Genomic DNA, 11586 nt, shown 5'->3' with positions numbered 1-11586 from the left:
TTTCTTACTGAGATCTGGGTAGCAGAAGGCAGTGGTGCTACTGTTTTTAAGGGACAGCACCAGTACATTTTAATAAAATGACTACGTGCTGAACTGGTGAAATAAAAGGAGGAGTAGCTGATTCATTTAAAGATACTGTATGTACTGGTGCAAGATTACAATTAGTAAATTCATTTCTTAAACTCTAAAAGAAACAGTTCGGCATCTTAAATTATCAACATATCGTCTCAACACACTGCTGCACAAACTGACTTGCAGCAAATAATTCATGGCTCACTGTTGTCAGTCATTGACTCACTAAAACAGCTATCAACTCAGCAATGTTTTTTTTTAATAAAAACATTTTGACAAAAAAGAGAAGAATATTAGCATTAGCAAAAACTAAAGACAATGTCCGGAATCTTTGTGTTATAATATACCCAGATCTGATGCAACCTGGAGGACACAGGTTCGATTATGGCAATGATGTTGAACTTTTACACCTCCATCATTGAGTCCATCCTCATGTCCTCCATCACCATCTGGTACGCTGCTGCCACTGCCAAGGACAAAGGCAGACTGCAGCGTGTATTTCGTTCAGCGGAGAAGGTTATTGGCTGCAATTTGCCATCTCTCCAGGACCTGTATGGATCCAGGACCCTGAGGCGTGCGGGGAAGATTATGGCCGACCCCTCCCACCCTGGTTGTGACCCTCCCCTCCGGCAGAAGGCTGCGGTCCATCAGGACCAAAACCTCACACCACCAGAGCAGCTTCTTCCCGTCTGCGGCTGGCCTCATTATCAAGGCCCTGGACCCCAGCCCCCCAACACGGACTAATCCTGAACTCTGTATTGCACATTAGTCCTGCATTTTCCATTTAATATATTCTGTACATTTTTAAATATATTCTAGATTTAGTTTTTCCTATAATTAATAACTTAATATGTGTATAATAACTTATATTTGTATAGTTTATTGTGTATGTTTATTGTTTGCACCGACGTCCCACAAAAAAATCCTGGTAGGTGAAAACCTACTTGGCAGTAAAAACCTTTCTGATTCTGATTCTGATTCTGATGTGATTTCTCCTGTCCTCTTCACCCTCTCATTTCATCGATTAAAGGCCAAAAAGCCCCAAAATAAATCATAAAAAAACAGCCTTCTATCATCTTAAAAATATCACCAGAGTCAGGAGTTTGGTGTTCCAAAAAGACCAAGAGCAGCTCATCTATGCTTTTATCTCCATTGGGGTGGACAACTGCATTCGTCTCTCAATTGGACTTCCCAAACAGACCATTTAACAGCTGCAGCTCTTTGAAAATCCTGCTGCTAGAGTATTAAGGCTTCCAGTTGGTTCAAGAAAAGATTTTAAAGTTTTAGGTTTGAATATACATCTCTTATGTGTTTAAAGTATACTAAAGGACTATTTTCACTCTTTCTATCACTTAATGTACTTTCTTTTAATTATATTTTTTTATCTCGATTGTCATTCATGACTATCTTTTTTTCCGTTGGATGTTCTATGCTTTTATTTATGTAAAGCACATTGAATTGCCTCAGTATATGAATGTTCTATATTAACTTGCCTTGCCTCAAGGGTCAGTCTTTCAGACAAATACCAACTAAGTCAAAGCAGTGTGCAGCTGTTACAACCCATTGTCTATTGATGAAGGAGCCCCCACAGAAATGTTTAAGTTGCATCTGCAGGCTTGCTTGCCAGGGCCAGTTTCCTGGAGGGCTGTCCTGTCCCCCAACAATCCTGTTCGTTATTGTAGGTCTACCACACACTGAGAGAAGGAGAGTGGAGATATTTAGCAACAGCCAAATAATAGACAAGGTGATAATGTGGCCTAAAGGAAAAGCAACTCAATAATTGTATACTCACAACCAGCAGAAGGCCCTGAGTTGGTGGTGTTGGAACCTGCAAATTGAAACCAGCAGAATATGTATGACAGTTGTAAACAATCAGCGAATTATGTAAGTATCACACTTATATACATATTGTGTTATAAACTCTGACCATTAAACAGCTACATGACTGTTTCTTTCTGTGATTTTTACATTAATTTCCAGAATGTTTTACAATCTTGTAGCAGTAATAATTGGCTTCTTTTAAATCATCTATAAAAAAAAAATCCACATCTTTTGGCACATACCAGAAAATGTAAAGGACATAATGTCTATTGTTAAATTGCCACTATCTATTGCAGACTGAATAATGTTGCCAAGGTCATCAACAGCGGGTGGTGAGGTAGAATTAAAGAGAATGCTGAGATCTGTGATGACTGATCCAGAGCTGTCCCCAAAGAAATGGGAAGAAAACAAACAAATGTCAGAATTTGATTTTCAAACCCATCAGTGAAAGTTACCCATACATGGAGAAAGTTTCTAAGTAAGTATATAAGGATTATATTTACCTGAATCTCTGCACCACCAATGCAAAGAAATGTATAAAAGCTTGGGCAAAAAAAGGAGTGAGCTGGGAAAATAGAATAAACAAATAAGTCAACCTGACAATATATAATGAAATAGCATAAAGCTTATGTTTGAGTCTTTTTTTAAAGTGAACTCACTTAAGTAAATGCTTCAGAAAGTATTTAATAAAAGTACAGCTGCATTTTTTTTATTAACTTTCTCACTTTCATCAGTTAATAGTGATTTTCAAAACAAAAATCAGAGTAAAAAGAAGTTTTACCTCCATATCAATAAGTTGAGCCAACTGTCTGTACTCAGGAGATGATGTGTTTGAAAGGCTGTCATTGAAAATGGCATTCAGAAACAACTGAAGTGAAGCCGAGGAGGTACCACCTGCAGTTACAAAAAGTGTTGAGGAAGTGTGGGCTTACTAGCATTCACACACAACATGAACTGTGAAATAAGGTAGTGAAGAAAGCATTCTGACAGAAATAGAAGCAAAGTAGTGCATGTTTGACAAAGACAATTTTCATGTCGACATGTTCTGTAATTTAAACTACATTTGATGGAAATATTTTACAGTTGCTCTTTTAATTTTAAGTTTGTGAACTTCAATTATACCTGTCGTAGTTGTAGAAGCTGTAGTAGGGTCTGATGTTGTGATGGATGTTGTAGGGGTGTTTTTAGTTGTAACAGCTAATGTTGTAGTATCAGCTAATGTAGTAGTAGGAACAGATGTTGTTGTGTCAGCCAATGTTGTAGTAGGAACAGATGTTGTTGTAACAGCTAATGTTGTGGTATAAACTGATGATGTAGTAGGAACAGGTGTTGTTGTAGCACCTGATGTAGAAGTATCAGCTAATGTAGTTGTATCAGCTGATGTTGTAGTAGGAACATATGTTGTTGTGTCAGCTAATGTTGTCGTAGGAACAGATGTTGTTGTGTCAGCTAATGTAGTTGTAGCAGCTAATGTTGTTGTAGGCAAATCTGTAGTCGTAGCAGCTACTGTAGTGGTTGGGCTTGATGTTGTAGCAGATGTTGTAGGGATAGGTGTGGTAGTCACTTCTGATGTTGAAACAGCTAATGTGGTTGATTTAATTGTTGTAGCAATTGGGGTTCTGGTGGTAAGAGTGGTAGCTATTGATGATTCTGTAGTTGTTTCAGTCACTCCAGGTGGTCTGTATGGCCCTGATGGTATGTCTGGGAAACCCCAGTATTCCCCAAAGCGCCCAAACTCCTCAAAGGGGATGGCTCTGGGTGAACGAAACCGATGTTTCTGGGTACAAGAGACTTTGACTTTTTGAATTTTTCCAATAAGGTCCTAATAAATCAGTGTTAAAGATTGTTCTTTCTGTGGAGAGAAATAAAGAGATACATTTAAAACATGTAAGAAAAAAATGATACGTAGTCAGTGTCACAATTTAACATTGCACCACATTTACATTATAGTTTAGTTTCCCTTACATATCAGTTTTAATGGCTATTTATTGATTAAAGGGGATCTTACCTCAATATTAATTTTGACGTACAGAAACGTATTGTTTCTCCATTGTTTGACATCCTTGTTTTGATCCCCATGTAGACCTTGAACAGCAAATGTTATTATTTCATTTAGAGTTACATTGTGGTACTTAAAATACCTTCCATCAGATTTCCTGATAAAATTTGCTGGACTAACTAACAGGGTCTGTTTTAAGCAACACATTAGAAATCATGTGTCTTATGTTATAAAATAACAAATAAACACCAAACACACACAACACCAAAGTACCAAATCACCCACCATTAGGCCAAGCGTACTCACCAGGCACCAAAACGTTCTTCAGAGTGTGTCCAGACAGTTTCACAGTCATTTCACTCTTCTCACACTTAATTTGAGGAGCCACAGCTTTTGAAGCAGCACGTGATGGTGTGACAGTAAGGCACGAGGCAGTCCCTGTTATGTTTTGCTTCAGCCCATGGTCGAAGTACTGCACCATCAGAGCATGGAGCTGCATCCACTCCATCACCTAGGGATTACATGTTTGATAAGGAATCCGTTTATAGAATACATATTATTAAATATACAACATAAAAAGGACACAGAGGTGTGGTGCTACTTGGAGATGCAGGATTAACAGTGTATATCAACACTACGAGTTCCTTGCCTTGTGATGAAGGTAGCAACCATTAAAGTACACCTTAAGGAGCATCCAAGGTCCATGTTTCACTGCTGTGTGCTTGCAGTGGGCAGGGAGATGCTGGATGCTGATGGGAGACAGGTTGTCTGTGGAAAGGAACTACATTAAAGTGGGGCTATATCCAGATACTGTGCTGTGTACTAATTTTATCATTTACTGACCGGTAAGCAGGAATAGATGGGTTTGTCTGGCCTCAGCAAACCTCAGAATGAGAGACTCGCTTTTTACAGTGAAACTGTGGCAGATAATCTTCTGTTATATTCATTCCATCCAAACTCTTGGAAGACACTGATAGGAGAACATAGCCCAGACCGATGAATGAAAAAGTCTACATAATATTACAGACACCAAAGTAAAGGTTTCAATAGAGTAATGATATTATTGGTTTTAGGAAGTCAACAGTAATGCTTAGGATACAAAAAAAATACATTTTTATGCCATTCCTGCATATCAGGCTACTCTGTGGTGACAAGTGAAGAGGGGAAACATGCACACTAATGCAGACTTGAGCTTAATGTGACGGTGTAGCACAAGTGATCTCTCCACTAGAGACATGGCATAGCACAGGCCTGTAATTCTGTTGGGTTATCTGGAGACACCCCCTCAGTGGGGGCTCTGAACCAAAAACACCCCAGTATTTCAATCTTCAGTACGCCATCATGACCACACTTTATATGGACTATCCTTAGGGAAATAATCAATAAATAAGCTTTTTATAGCATTGCATGTTATCTCAAATCATACCTGTGTAGTTTTTAGTTGAATGATAAGGTTTGGGATTGGTAAAATGTAATAATATGTAGATACTTTAAGAGTAAAAAGTGTTAGCTATCATGAATATATTAATTGTAAACCTAAATCATCCTTTTCCTCAGAATTCTTTGTAAATCTGAATTGCTGAGTGAACAGTAGTAACAATACAAGTCTGGTGATTTCATTGTACAATTCTGTTCTCATTGTTTCCATCACAGGAAGAGCAGATATTCCATGAGATGCACGATTTAAGGAAACATTTTAGTTTCATCCTCAAACTCATACAGCAACCAAGCAGTATAGTTGTAATCTAAAATAGCACTGCAACTAAATTAACATCTGAAGATGTTTGTCACATCAATTGTGCCTTTATGTGAAACACAGGTATCATACTCACACTGTAGGTGCCTCCAGGTCTGCTGTTTCTTCAAAATGGCTCTAATCATACTATTGCGCTTCACGCTAGCTTCAGGAACTACGGTTTTGCTTGACATGTTGAAGTGATGGGATGAATTCGATGAGGCTGAGTGGTAGTCCATTTTACCTGATGTCTCATTCGTTTGAGGTGCTCTAAGCTGTCTCACTGCAGAGACACCACACACTTGCACACTGGCACTCTGAGCAGGAGCAGTGGTGAAGTGTGAATGATTCTGTCATAGACAGGAGACACACTCAGTGTGCTATATATCTAATCTGGAACGTCAAGCTTGATTAACTCACAGCCAATGAGCTACTGGGGCTAGGTTGTCATCAGAACACAAAAATGAGGTACAAACATTTTGTTTTGTTAGGAACAGAACTAAAAGCATTTAAATATCCTGCTAAGTGAACAGGGACAGAATTTCCATTAATCAGTTTTTGTATGATTGTGTATTGCATGTCTACACACCATTTCCACTACCACAGCACTTAAAGTACATACAAAAATGCTTAACCAAACAATGAATAGCTTCGTCATCCTGCATTGCAGCCATACCATGATTTGGTAATACGATATAATCTCATTTTTCTTTTTATGTTGGGAATTGCGGTAATTGGATAAGGTTCAAGTTGAATTCAGTCTGATGTGTGCCTCCATAGAACTATATACATTTATATTAACTACTAACTAACAGAGAGTGAGGTCATGCCGGGAAATATAAAACTGAGGCTTTAACTTATCGACCGAGCAATAGCCATTTTTTTTGTGCAAGTCATTAAGAGGCCCATCAACTGAGTGTTTGACAAGTGAACAAGGTATGTTTTGGTCGAGGTTAGTAAAATGTTTATTATATGGCATTTTTCGCTCCTTTCATTTTGTAAATGAAAAGAAATGGTTATTGTAAATAGAAAACATGTTGTTTTGTTGAGCTCTCAAGTCTTCTTACAAAACAATGTGTTTCAGGTGTTACCTAGCAACCAATAACTTTTGATAGAAAATACAGCTTGGTTAAAATGGCTTTAATTTCAGTAAAGTAACAACACAAGTGATTCAAACTATAGTTTCTGGTTCACTTTCAATACCAAATCTTCGCTTCTTCTGAATTTCCTCATGGCTGTTGATGCTTTCCACTTTCGTCTGCATAGTTAAACTCAGACTAATCGCTTTCGCTCATTTTGAAAATGTCGTCAAGGGGCAATACGGATCCGTATTGACCGGTGAAGAGGGCAATACGCGGCTGACATGACTTCTCCTTAGCCAATCAGAACGCTTGTACTGTCATTGCCATATAATACATGTGGATTACAGCATTTGACTGTTTTCAGATTTATTTTTGTGGTCCCAAAGCACGTCTGGTGTCCTGTTGTGTTTCACTGAATCACACTTTCTCTGGGCCCATGTGTGCATACAGGTGGCTGTAGTGCTTTATTTTGGATTATGTTTCATAGCTTTTAGGGCCTGAAAATCTCAAACAAATCTTATGCTCTAGAACGGCTGAAACAGACAGTATGGATACCAGCAGTTGGTGGGTTTCAGCAGTTCTGATGTTTTTCCAGTCAGCTCCCTATCATAGGTTTAACTTGTTCATAATACTGTGGGGAAGAACAAGATCTGACAGAGGACAAGCGATACACTCTTCAGATATGCATGCCATCGTCCCTAAAACAGTATGTGTCATGTAGGCTAACAAACACCTTGTGTGTATTTTCTTAGCTTGTGACAAGGCATGATATAATTTGTCCAAATCCAATCAAAACATTCCCAGTAAAACACAGCAACGCATTATGTTAGTCACTTGTATCAGAGTGTTTCTGCTGACAGCCTATCAGCTGTTTTTGTAGTAGGAGGCGCCAAACGGCAGCTGTCGTTTCTGTACAGTTTGTCATTGCGTGACGCATAGTAAAAACTTTGCCTCAGTTGGCACACATTCACCATAATGCATACAATGACCACTACTACCGAAATATGAAAAAAAAAAAATGCCTGGCTAAGTCATTGTTCACCAGTTAATTTTGCTGACATTTTGACACTCAAAACAGGTATCTTTCAGTTCAAAACCAGACCATTTAGATCCCTGCAAATGGAAATGTGCTGTATTTTAACAGACAGTATCCCTGAAAATAAAACTGATTATTCTGATTTTAGCAGAAATATTGTTCAGTTTTTCTTCGTAGCCTATTTACCATCTATACAAAAGTGGTCATATTTGTATTGAAAATGTGGATGATCTCCGCCCTCTCAGAAAACACGCACCCTCCCCCCAAAAACAGAAGGCTCTCAAATTTGCCTCCCTTAACATCCAGTCCCTTACAAACAAATCACTTGTATTGAATGAATTTTTATCTGACCATGACATTGACATTTTATGTCTTAGTGAAACCTGGGATCACAGTGGTGACTACCTCTCCTTAAATGAAGCGGCTCCTGCAGGCTATAAATACATCGAAAAAGCACGCAGCTCTGGTCTTGGTGGGGGGCTGGCAGTGTTTTATCGGGACACTTTCGGCCTTGTTGAACTGCAGGTCCCTGTTTACCCATCTTTTGAATGCTTAGCTGCCAGAAGCCTCACCCCTCAACCTCTGATAATTGTTTCCATTTATAGACCACCAAGAGCTAACCTACTTTTATATGAGACTTCTCAAATCTCCTCACAACCCTGTGCCCCACCTTTTCTAGGATGGTGGTACTTGGTGATTTCAATATCCATGTAGATGCCCCCAAGTGCCCGCTGGCCGTTGACTTCCTCAACCTCCTTGATTGCCTCCCGCTCACTCAGCATGTACAAGGACCTACCCATAAACACGGCCACACCCTTGATCTTGCCATCACTGCCGATGTCTCAGTTTCCAACACCCATGTCCTGGAGCTAGGCATATCTGACCACAGTGTGGTACTACTGGACACTATTGCTACACCACCTGCCCCCAGCAGCAAGCGCTCCATCACCTTCCGTAAGATCAAGGACATTGACCATGCCCTGCTATCAAATGCTCTCTCTTCTGCCCTGACTGAGCCTGATCCTGCACTCTCACTTGAAGAGAATGTACACCGCTACAACCACACTCTTCAAGATGGCCTAGACAGGTTTGCCCCTGAAAGAACGCGGCTGGTGTCCTTCCAGCGCTCAGCCCTGACCATCTCAGAGCCCTTAAGTCGGAGGGTCGAAAAATTGAGCTCAGATTTAGGCGAACTGGCTTAACTGTCCACAAGCTGTACTTCAGAGAACATCAGAAAATATATTCCTCTGCTCTTAAAGCTACCAGGGCATCATACTACTCCACTCTCATTGACTCTGGCCATAATAACCCAAGGCACCTGTTCTCCACTATAAATCAGATGCTCAAACCTTGCAGCTCCTCCACCAATACTCCCTCCTCTGAAGACTGCAACCGCTTCATGGACTTTTTCAAAACAAAGGTCGATGACATCAGGCACAACATCACCCCCAACCAACCTGATCCTCCCTCGGATCTTGCCCCCCGTGATGGCCCAGCCCTTGATCATTTTGCTGAGGTCACCCAAGCTGAGCTGTCCAGCATTGTTTTAAAAATGAACTCCTCCACCAGCTCTTTGGATCCCATCCCCACATCTCTAGTGAAAGCTTGCCTCACAGCCATTGTCCCCACTGCAACCCACATAATAAACAGGTCCCTATCTACTGGTGAAGTTGCCCCCTCCCTCAAACTGGCAGCCATCAAACCTGTACTTAAAAAGCACAATCTGGACCCTGAGGACCTCTCAAACTACCGTCCCATCTCAAACCTCCCCTTCCTAGCAAAGGTCCTGGAAAAGGTCGTCTCCCTCCAGCTGCATAACCATCTCCACTCCTACCAGCTTTATAAATCCTTCCGGTCTGGTTTCAGACCTTCCCATAGCACCGAAACTGCTCTGGTGAGGGTGGTAAATGACCTCCTAATGTCATCAGACTCTGGCTCACCCAGCCTACTAGTCCTGCTGGATCTAAGCGCCGCTTTTGATACAGTGGACCATAATATCCTGTTTCGGCGCCTCCAGGATGTGGGAATTACAGGCACTGCCCTGGACTTCTTTTATTCCTATCTCACAGGACGGCAGGAATATGTTGCCCTTGGCAATATCACCTCCAGTATTAGGGGCGTTACCTCCGGTGTCCCCCAGGGGTCAGTCCTGGGGCCCCTGCTTTTCTTAATTTACATGCAACCCCTGGGAAACATACTTCGAGGTCATAACATCCCATTTCACTCCTATGCAGATTACACACAAATCTACATCCGAACTTCACCCGCCAAACAACAGGCACTATCACAGATTACCAAATGCCTGGATGACATCCAGCACTGGATGAGCAACAACTCACTACAGCTAAATGGTGGCAAGTCTGAAGCCATTCTTATTGGCACGCCCCACCAAATAAAAAAGGCCGGTATCACCCAAATCACCATAAATGGCCACCCCACCCCTCTCTCCTCACTCGTCACAAACCTTGGTGTCAAGCTGGACTCTTCATTGTCCTTTGATGCACACATCAAATCCATCTGCCAAACTTCATTCTACCACCTGAGAAACATCTCAAGGCTGAGACCCTCTCTTCCCAAACATGCTGCAGAAAAGCTGGTGCACGCATTCATCAGCTCCCGTCTGGACTACTGCAACTCTCTGCTGGCAGGTCTTCCAGCAAAAACCATCCAGAGGCTGCAGTATGTTCAAAACAGTGCTGCCCGGGTTCTCATGTTCTCTCCATGAGAAAAACTGACCCAATAGTACAACTGCAGTACATTTTCCACACACAAAAGTGATATCTACAGTACAGATTTTCCTGATTGCTAACACACTATAACCCATACCCTCAGCAAGAAAACCTATGCTTCAGTTCTCAAAAGAAATGCAATAAATGAACACATGCACTAAATAAAATGAACTCAAGGCATCACCAACTGACTCCATGCGCACACATTTCAATGGTGGAAACACTGAACCACATAATAGTTAACATCAATTAGATTTGCCGAATCAATACATAATGAAATCGTAAAAAATGAATTGGTGTTCGAATATGCTTTGGAACAATGTAGAAATTTCTAGAGGGGTGGTGGAGGAGGACAAGCACAAAGAGGAAGAGGACGGGGACAAAGAAGAGGAAGACCACATTATTAGACAAGTAGTTTCAGATGAAATTCCTCCTCATAATTTACCAAGTGCTCTTACATGGGGTGACAATGATGAAGCTAGACAAATCAATGAGTGCAGACAAACTAAACTGACCCATTTCACAACTGCATCCATTTTCAACTTCATTCGCAGAGTGTCTCATTGCGAGATGTGTGGATCATGCTGTACATTTGCAGTGTAAGGACTGTAACTACGCCTGGACCTTGTTCTCATTGTAATTTCATTTCAAGTTCATAGTTCTGTAATGGGTAATTGTTTTGGTAGAACTGAAAAGCAGACACCTTCTGGGGTGTCAAACCTGTTGCCCCCAGCTCACCTAAACCAGGCTCCATTTCTCAGTGCACTTGAGGATTTGTTTTTGCCGTACATAATGCCCACCAGGGTATTTCCCACGGTATTTGGCAAGGACAAACATCTTGTTTTTCTGAATCTGTCCAGAGAGGAGTAAATCTTGTAATCCAGAGAGTAGTTGGTGTTGAGAATGACGATGAGTAGTTCTATTTAATTATTCAAACTATGTTGTCATTTTCTACTGTATAATTGCTGACTTCTTTTCTTTTAGATCTGTCAATCAGCATGTATTTACATGCTAGAGACAAAACATTAGAAAACGTGTTCTCTCTTTATCAGCAGTGTGACAATAATAGCACTGTTTTTTTATATAGTACAGAGCTCCTGTATTTGTAGGCC

The sequence above is a fragment of the Sprattus sprattus genome (genome assembly GCF_963457725.1).
Source record: "Sprattus sprattus genome assembly, chromosome: 13".
Taxonomy (NCBI): domain Eukaryota; kingdom Metazoa; phylum Chordata; class Actinopteri; order Clupeiformes; family Clupeidae; genus Sprattus; species Sprattus sprattus.
The sequence above is the reverse complement of the archived record's forward strand: the minus strand, read 5'-3'. Positions refer to the sequence as shown.